Here is a 13316-nt window from a genome sequence, read left to right on the forward strand (position 1 = left end):
GATTTCAGAGAGAGGAAGGGAGAGGGAGAGAGAGAGAAACATCAGTGATGAGAGTCATTGATCGGCTGCCTCCTGCACGCCCCCTACTGGGGATCGAGCCCGCAACCGGGCATGTGCCCTGATGGGTATGGAACCGTGACCTCTTGGTTCATAGGTCGACGCTCAACCACTGAGTCACCATCCCGGCAGCAATATGCTTGGCTTTAAAGAAATTCTCTTTAATTTAGGAAAAAATGTGTCCTCTTTCATTTTTACTTCCTTTAAGCCTACATGTCTGGACTTAGCTATTGTGACACTTTTAATAAATCCATTTTGAATGTTTTATGATCCCACAACAAATAATGTGTTAAAGTTATCCCCTTGCTACTTTACTGATACCTTTATCATTACTGGGACAGTGTGCTGATTAAAAAAAAAAAAAAAGTAATATTCTATGTATTTATTTATTTTTCTCCCTCGCCAAAAAGATTTTCTAATGCTGTTTGCACCAGCCAGGGAAATGCTCCAAAAACACTGCTGAGCTCTCTTGTACTGAGGAACTTATTATTTCCTCCCATTATTGACTCCTGGCTTTTATCAGCCAGGTTTATCTTGGTGTGGTTTGGATTCGATAGCTAATTAGTTCTGTGCTGGTGGCAAGGAATTCATATTGAGATAAAGACAATATAAAGACAATACCCAGTAGATTTTCTTTTTTTATATTGTATCTTCTTTACGCTGTATGTTGCTTTTGGTACCAGCCTGACTCTTTGCCCAGTACATGTTAGTTGTCCTGATGTTTTATTGTTCATTAGTGAATATATCTTCACTAAGAGTTTTTGGAAAACTCATCAACTCATTTGGAATTATTCCTATAAAATGATAAAATATGTAAAATTTTAAAAAAGGCACTTCTGTCACTGATTTGTTTTATGTGTGTGTGTGTCAGATATGTATACACACAAACACACATCTGTTATAAACACTCTCGGACCCCACGCTAACCGGAGGGGGAGGAAAACTCTACTGGTCTCATATAAAGAAACCTGACAACAAAGAAATTAATTTGCCCAAGGACATACAACTAGTGAAAAGGTCTTTTTGAACCCAAATTTAACATCTGTGTCCAAAGTTTTGTGTGCCTTCACTAATTACACTAAACTACCCTCACCTGAACCTGAGCCGAATAAGCAGCTTGTCCAGATGGGTGCTTTAGAAGCCTGTCTTTCGAAAAATCGACCAGTGGGAAAGTACGATCTGCACCCACATCTACAAGCACCTCTAGTTGGGAGTCGGCACTCACTCGGCCGTTTCTTCCTTTCTCTCCTCCATGTGTATGCACATTTGAAAATTCTAGGTGCCATGCGTGGTGACTGGTACTAGTGAGGATGCAAAAAAACCCGAAAAAGGTCCTCTAAGAACTTATAGACCAATAGAAGAAGTAAGATAGCTGAGAACTGGTAAGAATCACAAGAAAAGTATAGACGAAGTGTGGTGCGTCATTTCATGTTATAAGCTTGTTATTAATGAATGGCTTAAGCTTTTATGCCTAAGGAAAGTGTGCATGGAGATACAGTTTTGAAATTCAGCTTTACCGAGGAGATGATGGTTATTTTGACATTTACGTTCTCCCCATGTTCTTGAATCTTTTGATTAATACTTCAAATCACTGAAACTCCAGACATAATACTATTGAATCTGAGCTCTATAATACATGCACATGAGCGTATAACAGACTGACCTAATGAGAAACTTGACTGAGATTACATAAGATGAAGATTTCTCTTCTGATATTGCTTGAAATAAAAATGGTTTTCACACTACTGCCTCAAGGAATTTGGTCAGGCGGTAGAATAGGGGCGGGGGAGATGACGGTCTTGCATACGGGAATTAGATTTCCAATAGCCAGGCCTCTTAGAAACAAATGCTATTGAACAGAAGACTTAGACCCTTACAATCTCTCCATTTGCCCTTTCCTGGTGAAAATATTTTGTCTTTATAGAATGTGGTTAAAGACACTGTAGAGCAGCCTTGCAAGCTGGTGGTCCGAGGCTGAAGACAGCCTGTGAGTAGGACTGACTCATAGATATGTTTAGTTTGGCACACAGGGCAATTTTTTAAAATTTCAGTAATTGTTACCAGTATTTAAAAATAGAAAAGTTACACATAAAACTCTTGATGTCTGGATATTCCTGAAAAACTGGAAAATCTGATAAAGCCTTACACCACTCCTGCTCAGCCACAGTGGAGAGGGTCTGGGTGGCAGATGCCTCCTACGACAGGGCACACGCTGTCTACTTCCTACCAGAGCCCATCATGTTCACTTCACTCATGTAGGCACCTGCTTGTTCATAATAAGATTTGGGGCTATTGACTGCATTGTTAAGTCCTGGAAAGAGGAAGCCACTTAGCTTTTGGTGCCAGTGACTCCCTGGCCCCTGATATCATGGAACACACGTGGGCTGAGATCCAGCACACTCCCCAGTTCCTGGAGGGTCTGGACCACCTTCCAATGAAGGACCAACTGCAGATAAAACTTTAAGATGGTGGTGTTAGGGAGACCAAAACACACACACACACACACACACACACACACACACACACACACACAGTCTTCATTCTTGAGAAGGGAGTCACTTTGGGAGAGGTTCCACTCCTCCTATAAACATTTTACTTTTTGCAACTAGAGAGAAAGAACAACCAGCAAGCTGTCAGTGCAGCATTCTCTGCAAACTTTGGCTTTCCCGCCTGCCGTAGGCATGCCTTACCAGAAGTCCCACATCCTGCTCCACCCTTCTATATATACCTATTTAGTTTATGTGACTATATCCATTGGAAGATGTAACGACAATAGTAACAACAATAACAACTCATATTTGTCGAGTGCTTTTTATGAGTCAATTTCCACACAACAACCCTATGAGTCAGGTCCTCTTACAGTCTCCATTTTATAAATAAGGGAACAAAGCTTAGAAAGGTCAAGAGAATTTCTCATGTTCACACAGGTAGTAAGTGATAAGGCCCAGGTGCGGCTGCACGTAATTTTGACCTGTGGATGGGCGCAGACGCACACGTTTGCAGCATGCATGGTCTGAGCCAGGCAGCCTCACACACATTACTTCCATTGTTCCTTCCAATATTTAATTCTCATTTAAAAAGTGAAAGACTGGATGACTTGACAAAATTCATATCACTACTAAGTGGTAGAATCTGATTCTGGAGACAGGGTCTCTGATTCCCAGCCCCGGGTTTCTCTGGTGACATCTGCTGCTGTCTCGGTGGGTCTCCTTGTTCCTTTATTAGGACAGAATGCATACGTATGCACTACTTTCCAGTCAGTTAGTTTTCAATTAAAAGATAAAACTTTCTCAATCATAACAAAAATAGTCACAAAGGACCAGGACTGAAACCTGGACATTCTGGTTAAAATAAAGTATCTGGTGGCATGCAGCATGACAGAATATCAGGACGTCAATCAACCCTTAAGAACCAGCTGTACTTGAAAGAGATGATATTAGGGCAGTCTCATAAAAGGAGAAGAATCTCAAATCTGAGATTTGAGAAGCAGGTGAATGGACAAGTGGCCAACCTCGGTGCTCTCCGAGTAGGAAAAAGTATAAAGGACAGACTTGGGCCCCAGAAATGAAAGGTGACTAAACTCTATTATTTCTACCAGGCTGAAAAAACAATGCTCTTCTTTTCTGACATCCCTCAACTCATCCCAAATTATGCTAGCTTTGACAAGAACTTGATCGTGATCCCAGGGCCAGAATAAGAACACAGTAAATTACTCCTTTATCAAGGCGTGCACGTTTATGTTAGGATGACCATGGGTCTGGGTGTGCTGGATCAAGTTTACTAAGGTCAACTCTCTGTTTATTCAGACTGGCCCAAAGATGTCAAGTATAACGTGGCTCACTCTCAATCTGGAAGATTCCTGAAGATGGGGGAGTTCTGGGAGCTGATTTGTTTTAGATTTATCCTAGGCCTTAAAATTCCCAAAGCATATTTCAAGAATTATCAGTTCCATGAGGTGCTCCTCAGAAAAAGGGATCTGTGGTCAGGTCAATCTGGAGATGGCATATAGTCTATTCCCCTGTGAGAGATTTCCAGTGAACATGAGAGCCTCTGACAATTTCTGCAGTTGAGAGAACGGCTTAGCCTGGTTTAACCCAGTGTTTCCCAGCATATTTGGGAAAGACAGCATATTTTCTTTCACTTAATTCTTATCTGCATCTCATGGAACTAGTTTTCTTCAGAACCTATTTTGAGCAACTCCCTAAAACATTGGAAGGGACAAATTCTGCTGAGCTCTTTTATGGGAAACAGGGGGAGTAAAGAAAATGTACATGAACATGTAAAATTTTGTCAATTACAAAGGATGTACAATAAAATATAAGAAATTTATCTCTTTCCCACCCCAGTTTTTATATTTTACTACCCACAGGTAACTAATATCAATATTTTCTGGTATAGTCTGTCCAAAATATGTGTGTGTGTATACCATCAGGGGTATTTTATAAATACCATTCTCTGCCTGCTTTTTCCACTTGATAGCTTGGAGGGTCATTCCATATCAGCATATAAAGATCGGCTCCACTATCTTCAATAGCTATATAAGAGCTCATTGCATGGATGCACTCAAGTGCAACAGATTCTTTTTTCTTTAAATTTTATCTTTCAATTATAGTTTACATTCAATATTATTTTGTATTAGTTTCAGGCATACAGCATAGTGGTTAGACAATCATATACTTTACCAAGTACCCACCTGGCCCCATACATAGTTATTAGGATATTACTATGTTCCCTGTGCTGTGCTTTACATCCCCATGACTAGTCTGTAACTACCAATTTGTACTTCTCAAGCCCTTCACCTTTTCACCCATCCCTCCCCTCAGGTAACCATCTGTCTGTTCACTGTATCAATGAGTCTGTTTCTATTTTGTTTGTTCATTTATTTTGTTCTTTAGATTCCACATACAAGTGAAATCATATGGTATTTGTCTTTCTCTGACTGACTTATTTCACTTAGCATAATACTATCTAGGTTCATCCATGCTGTCCCAAATGGTAAAATTCCATTCTTTTATATGGCCGAGTAATACTCCATTAATTTTCCATATACTAATCCTGACAAGCTCAGGGGAGGGCTATGTGGCAACCTTACAAACTCAGAGACCTAAAGTAATCACATAGGATGTTCTGAAATTAAAACTTTTTAATTAAAAGCAGTTTATGGCAGGTAGTCATGACCTAGGCTAGAATCTTCTCTGACAAAAGTCAATCTTTACCTTAATTGAGACTGTCTATTATCTTTTTGCATCTCATAACAGACCTTTGGAATGTCAAGGTAATTTCCCTTTTTCCAGACCCTTCTGGGCACAGACCACAAATCCTCTCATTGTTATTGTGTTAATAACTAACTTATACCCACCTATGTTAAAGAAGTATGTCTATCATTTTATTTTTTATCCAATCCTAGAGGCCTCCCTAACCCTTTGGCTTTCTCCTGCCTCCCTAACGATCACCAGTGGATTTCATGTAACCCACTCAGGCCTCCTCTTTTGATTGTAATGTATAAAACAAGGTGCAAAACTGCCCTTTTCTGGAGCATTTTCTCAATCTGTGAGATTTTTCTTCTGGGCAATTGTTGTCAGTTTGGCTCAAATAAACTCATAAAAATTCTCTACAGGTTTGAATGTTTCTTATGTTCACACATTATAGATATACCCACAAAATTATCCACTCCTCTATAATAACCCTGCAATGAGTATAGGGATGCAGACAAATACTCTTTCGGATTAGTGTTGGTTATCTTCAGATATATACCCGTAAGTGGAATCGCTACTCCAACTTCTTTAACCATCCACCTGCGGCTAGAGGCAGAGGATTTTGGGGAGGTTTTCTCCTAAGGAAGTCTAAACTTTCAGGCAGAGACTAGAGCATGTGGGCTGACTCTGGTCTGCCAGGGACTGAGCCCTCACCTCCTTTTGTTCTGACAGGCCATCCCAGCCTGTGTCGTAGCATGGCCAACCAGTCCATCAAGCTGGAGAAGGGCTTGGGGGGCACATTTCGCTGGCATTATTTTCTCTTAAAACATTTGCTTTGCTTTAGGTAGCAATCCTAGCTCAGACATGAAAAAGATGCCCACAGGACGATGGGAGTAACTTCCCTGCTGGGCTGCGTTAGCATTTTGATCAGTTCCATTGATTATCTCACTTTTAGGAGGCTTGTCTTCCTCACCTGTCCTTCACTTTATGCCATAACTTCATCACAAAGCTGATGAGTAAAAATGAGCCAACTTCTGCTCTCATTCCTATGTTCTCCTTTCTTGTCGAGTAATGAGAACATGTTGCAATGAACTTTGTCACTAAAGTAAAACCAACCGAACCCACTTCTGGGAAGTAGAAAACAAAAGTACTTCCCCTTTGAAAGTCAAGGTCATTTCTGGGTCACAATGAAAACTCAGGGATCAAAAGCAGAATTATGTTTGGCAGAATCAAGTTTGGCTTTAGGAGTCTGCAGCCCTTAGGTCAGTGACCCAGAACAGACTTTCTCCCCCAGGTCCTTTGGAACTCTGAAATTTTCCAGGTTAGTCTGGCCTTCATGTTCACGGCTAATAAGGGAAGGCCTGCGGGGAAATCTCCCTTCAGCTGATACTGACTCAGCGTCTAAGGGCTGGAGAATCAGCTTATTTAGGGAAAGCATGAGGTTTCCTAGTCACTCATGGTCATACGTCTCATGTGGGAGAAAGGGAGTGGAGAGCCATTCTTCAGGGAGAGTGCTCTTCAGCAAGGAGCCCACATTCACCAATTTCCTTTTTTCAGTTTTCTGTTTCATAATAATTTTTTTCTGGTTGGTGATATCCCTGGGCAACTTAGCAGAAGCAAAGGTAAATGTGTCATGGGCATATGAAATTCCCACAGAGAGAAACCTTCCTGAAGTGTTTACAGTATAAATTTACAAAACACTAAAGGAAACGATCCTTTGTGAATGAGAGTCAGTAGATAAAATAAACCGGGAGGTGATAAATAATCATAAAATATCATAAATATATTAGCCTTTAGTGAGTTAAAGAGATCAAGACAAAAACACATAAGGGAAAAAAAAGACGATTAAAAAAACCAACAAACAGCAAAGAAAATATATTAATATTTGAAAATATTAATATTTTCAGAAATGAAAATATATTAATAAAACTACAGTCAATGACTGTGTTAACCAGAAGTTAAATAGAACTGAATAGGGAATTAGTGAATTTAAAGATTGATTTGAGACATCTACACAAAATTCATTATGGAGAGACTGAGAGATAGGAATATGAAGGAGTGATTGAGATATAAGAAAGTGAGAGGGTCAAGCATATGTACAAACTTAACAGGAGTTCTAAAGGAAGAAAATAGAGAGACTGGGGTGAGGCAATGTGATAAAGCTGACAATTTTTTCAGAACTGGTGGAAATTGTAAATCTTTAAATTGAAGATGAACAATTAATCCTGAAAAACTACATTTGAAAACAAAAATGAAGTACAGTTTCCTAGAAAAAAATATAAATTGCCGAAGTGGAATTAAGAAAAGAAAATCTTGCCCGGTTGGGCATGGCTCAGTGGTTGAGCATCGACCTAAGATCCAGGAGATGGAGGTTCGATTCCCGGTCAGGGCACATGCCCGGGTTGCGGGCTCGATCCCCAGTTGGGGGGCGTGCAGGAGGCAGCTGATCAATGCCTCTCTCATCATTGATGTTTCTACCCCTCTCTCCCTCTCCCTGAAATCAATAAAGATATATTAAAAAAGAAAAAGAAAATCTAAATTAGACTTAACTGCTAGAGAAATCTTTCATACACACCTGTCTTTCTCTTCACTTCTTGTTTTTTTAATGCATATGCAAAACAATCTTCAAGGAATAGATAATCCTCATTTTACACAAAGTGTTCCAGAAAATATAAAGAGAGGGAAAGAACTCCAGTTTGTTTTATTTCATTAGATTAGGACATAATAAAAATAATTTATAGTCCAGATCCTTAATAAAACATTGCAAACAAAACACTGTGTGATTAGGTGAGGATAAATCTCAGGAATGTAGGGGCGATTTAATGCTAAAAATATTTATCAATGTAATTTTCTTCATCAATAGTTAAAAAGAAACCCAAATGCTTATCTCAATAGATGTAGAAAAGATATTTTTTTAAAACGTCAATGATCATTTCTAATAAAAGCTTTAAATGAATAAACAGGAATTTTGTTACTCAAATCAAGAGTGCCCAGCAAAAATCTAAAGAAACTATTGCACTTAATGGTAAAACATGAGAAGCAGATTCTTTAAAATTGGAAATAAAATTAGAATGCCACAATTGCAGCTTCTTATAACATGGCGCAAGAGGTTTTAATTGCAATAATAAGACAGAAAAAATTAAATATTTAATGACTAGAAAGAGAGAAAATTAAAGTTCTCATCTTCTCAGAAAAAAGTATCTGCATCAATACAGTCCAACAGATCATTTTGTAACAAGGGAAAATTTTGTAGTCAGTAGTCATATATATGGCTCTTGATCACTTGAAATGGGACTGGTAAGACTGAGGAACTAATTTTTTAAATTTTATTTGTTTAATTTAAGTAACCACACATGACTACTGGTTATCATATTCGACAGCTCTGATCTATATAGAATATCCAAGATAATCTATAAACGTACTTAAACTAATGAGAGTTATCAAGTTTGCTGAATTTAAGATTCAACATATAAAGATCAAGATTGTTCCTAAACCCTGTAATAACCAATTAGAAAATATAATTGTAAAAACATACCATTCACAGTAGTAATAATAACCATTAGGTACCTAGAATTTTATCAAACAAAATATATATGATTAATACCAAGTAACTTAAAAAAATTTAGGAAGAAATATAATAAGCAGGCCTCTGAATGAAGAGCTATGTCATGTTCATGGGTGAGAAGATTCAATACTTGAAAGATACCAGTTCTATCCAGAATAATACATAAATTTGATGCAATTCTAGTCAATATCTCTAGGGAGTATTTATGGAACTTGATAAACTAATCCTAAAATTCATGCGAAAGAATAAAAGGCTAAAAGCAGTCAAGACAAAAATTGAAAAATTAATAAGGAAGAAAAATACCAGAAAAAATTATTTAGAAAGTGATTATAACAAAAATTTATGGCATCAGTGCAGGTTCAGACAGAGAGATCAACCAAACTAAATAAAGAGCCGACATGCAACCACATTTATAAGTGAACTGGTGTGTAACAGAGAGGCCATCACAATCAGTACAGATAGGAAAGACTGGTCAAAAGTGGCACTGGAGCCACCGACTCTCCTCCCAGGTAAGGAGACACTCTACATCATATACCACAATAAATTCTAATAATTTAAAGACCTAAATACAAAAAGCAAAACACTGAACCATAATAAGAAAATACAAAATATATTTAATATCTGGATTTAAAACAAATACCAATATCCTATAACCAATAAGACAGTTTTTAAAAAATGTGCACAGGATATAAACAGGCAATGTACAAAAGAGAATATCTAATGTTTCAGTGACCATGAAAAGATGATCAGCGGCACTAGAAATTCATTAAAATTACTAGTGAAATCCTTTATCCTATGTTTCCAAAGGACAGAAATATAAAAGTTGAATAATATCATGGTTAGTGACTATGTGGAAGATGGGAACTCACATATTGCTGCTGGTAGTTTGAATTTCAAACCATTGTGGAGCCCTGGCCAGTTTGGCTTAGTGGTTAGAGCGTCCTGGGTTTGATTCCAGCCAAGGGCAGGCACCTGGGTTGCAGGATTGATCTCCGGCCCCGCTCGGGGCATGTTCGGGAGGCAACCAATCAATGTCTCTCTCTCCCAACAATGTTTCTCTCTTTCTTTCTCTCCGCTCCCCCCACCCCACCTTTCCACTCTCTCTGAAAAGCAATAAAGAAAATATCCTCTGGTAAGGATTAAAAAACACCACCACTGTGGAGAACAACTTTACAATACCCATCTAGTTTAGCATGCCAGCCCCAAGGTCACCAACCCACTAAGTATATACTCAAGAGAAACTCTGGAACACGAATATAAGGAGACACGTACAAAGATGTTCATTGCAGCGGGGGTGGTAACTGGGACAAATTGCAGTCAACACAACAGTTCCCGAGGGCCCTGGATCGATAAACCCGCCGTATTGCAGTGGCTAAAATGAATTACCTTCCATCTACATGTCCCCAAATAGCTGAACCTCCAAGAGTGTCTTCTGGAGAAAATCTCAGACTGTGCAAGGTGTACAAGGTACGAAGCCATGCATGTCAATTTTTAAAACATACATAACAGTACCATGTATTGTTACCGGCGGCCGTGGTAGAAGTTCAAAGGCACACAGAGAACGGAAAGTAACTTCAGCGCAGTGAAGAGACCAGAGATTGGACTCCAGCCCCAGCCCCACCGCCCACCTGCCTGTGGGCAAGGTGCTTATTCTACTGAGCCTTTATTTCCTCAACTGTAAAAAAATAACAATCCCCTTAGGTCAGGAGGTTTTTTCGAGGAATGAGTGTCTTGGTACAAGGCACGCTCAGTAAATGTTAACCCCTTCACTGTCTTTGGTCGTCACCACCACTTGAAAAGAGGGAACCAGGCCTCTCTAACCTCCTGCTTCAAGGCCCCTTTACACCCACTTCAGGTACAGGGCAAGAGGCCTCCATGTTTAACTCTTTCATAAAATTCAGATTTTAGAAACGTGGACTTCCTTGCTGAGACAGAACAGGCAAGTACACAAGCGCATATTCATGAAAGGCTGAGTAGTGGGCATAAATCATGAGAAAGTCGTTGGAAGCAGGAGGGACTGACTGTGGACGGTCTTTCTGATGGCCTGCTGTGGTAGAAAGAGCATTTGATAGAAACTGTTGGCAAATGGGTCTCTGTTCCCTCATCTGAGAGACACGGCGGCTGGACAGTGGAGACCAAAGCTGGCGTGTGAGAACCTGAGGATGGTGGAGCCTGCACACCTTTGGCAGACTAGTCACGTGTGGCCAGAATCGGCCAGGGCACTGCTGATAGCAGAGACTTCTGTTCTATTATCTGCTGGCAAACTGACACAGCCAGTTCTTGGGGACCCTCCTGAACATCCCGGGCTTGGAGCGGGGGGCAAAGCTTTATGAAGCATTAAGTTAGAGCCAAACAGAGAGGAAACAGATAGAGGGCAGGGGACTGCTGAGGCAGAAAGCAAGAGAAGAGTTATGAGGTTTCTTGAGACCCACTTTCCTGTAGATCCTTTACTGTGAGCCAAAGGGTGGTCTCAAGAGGAATATAGAAAATAGAAGTCCTAGAGGCAATGTGTTCATTAGCGCCACCTCAGAACTCTGGTGTTTGTAGGTAATAAAGAGATCCAAAATCTCTATGCTAATAGGTTTTTAAATAAAATTTCCCTGCTATGATTATGTCTGTTCTATATAATCATCTTTTGACACCTCTATTGTCTGATGTATTTTATGCTATAAACCTAGTGATGTTCTCTTGGTCTTTCACATGAAAAGAATTATGTCTGATCAAATTACAGTATATTAGGAATGACTGGAGTAAAAATATCAAGCCCAGTTCTCGAATCCATGGGCCGGGTGACCTTGGGCTAACTTCCTAATTATGCTATATCTGTTTCCCCATCTAGAAGAATGGAGTTGATCCCTCCCTCCCTCCCTCCCTCCCTCCCTCCCTCCCTCCCTCCCTCCCTCCCTCCCTCCCTCCCTCCCTCCCTCCCTCCCTCCCTCCCTCCCTCCCAGGAAAGATATAAAAATAAACAAGAACCTACGTGAGAAAACACCCTATGTTTCTTGGAGGAAAGGCACAGTGGAAACCTATGGGCAAGTAAATGCATATGGTGGGGCAATTGAGCTCCTCTGTGATTCAGAGGACAAGTGATTGCACCAGCCTGTGCCTCAGCTTCCCCATCAATTCTAAGGGCCAGTTCCATCCATCCCACCCCTGTCTCAGAGCTGCCTTCCCAGTATCTGGGAATTCTAAATAATATAATAGACCGAAACTGCCCTGAATTTTGCCCTGCAAAGCAGACTTACTTTAAGAACTGGCTATTTGAAGAACTTTCCTATTTTGTTCTAAATTATGACCATATATTTTTCCCCCCCAAAAGCTCCCTAAAACGAGCCCTGGCCAGGTAGCTCTGTTGGTTAGAGCATCATCCTGATACCCCAAGGATGAGGGTTCGATCTCCAGTCAGGACATATATAAGAATCAACCAATGAATGCATAAATAAATGCATAAATAAGTGGAAAACATATCGATGTTTCTCTCTCTCTCTCCCCCTCCCTTCCTCTCTCTCTCTCAATCAATAAATTTAAAAAATTTTTAAAAAGCTCTTTAAAATAGGATAGGCCTTGCCTACTTCAAGATCTGAGCACACTTTGTACTAATAATTTTAAAGCCCTAGAATTTTCATAGGAAGCCTATCTGAAAACCCTCCTAGAATGAAATGAACTCAGTGACTCAAGGGGTGAGAGAAGTTGGGACATGAAGTCATGGAGAAAGTCTAGAACAGACGCTGGAAATGCTGTGGGTCTGAAGTTTCTCACGTACCATTCATCTCATTTCCTCCTTCCCCCTTGCACTGCCCACTCCCCTATGCCGTCCATAGCCTCTGTCCCAGGCCTCTACCCCTTCTATTTCCCTTCAGGACACACATCAACGATATTACTTTAAAAAGAAGTATTCACATTTTTTCCCCCATTTTCAGAGATTCCAAAAAATAGACCTCTAATGTGCAAGCTTGACCAGTTTAGAAAAGAATTTGGGGCCCTCCCCAATACACAAGTAGGTGCCACCTACTCAGAAGTCCAGCCCTAGAAGGATGCCCTCCCACCACAGGTGGACACATGGCTGCTTGCTGGGCTGACCTCAGCATCTCCAAGAGGATGAGCTCTGTATCAAAGAACATTTGAAGAGAGAAGCATACACAGACTACTGATGAGTAAACATATGAGAAATGACTGGAGGTGCCAGAACTTTCAGCAAAAAATAAAAGAGATTTAAATTCAATGCACATCTATGGGCTCCCATTTATATATGTGCAGAGTTCTGTGGCAGATGCTGGAGAAAGGAGCCTGCAAGATCTCGGCCAGCAGCTGTTTTCAAAAGCTACAAGCGCTCCAGAGTAGAAGAGAGGAAGGAGTGAGAAAGGGGAAAAGGCGGTGGCACTGAATGAGTGTTTCCTATATCAGGAACTTTACATGTGGTGTGTATTTAATGTGCAGTTTGCAATCACCAGGCCACGAGCCCAGGTGCATGGGCCTGAGCGGAGCCTTGCCCTCTGCCT

General features: G+C 40.3%; 1 protein-coding gene across 1 annotated transcript in view; it reads right to left on the bottom strand.

The window, feature by feature from the left end:
* Nucleotides 1–13316, bottom strand: part of AQP9 (aquaporin 9) — a 98566-nt gene that overhangs the window by 22428 nt on the left and 62822 nt on the right. The gene's annotated exons all lie outside the window — the stretch shown is intronic.

This window comes from Miniopterus natalensis, chromosome 1 (genome assembly GCF_054644295.1).
Source record: "Miniopterus natalensis isolate mMinNat1 chromosome 1, mMinNat1.hap1, whole genome shotgun sequence".
NCBI lineage: Eukaryota > Metazoa > Chordata > Mammalia > Chiroptera > Miniopteridae > Miniopterus > Miniopterus natalensis.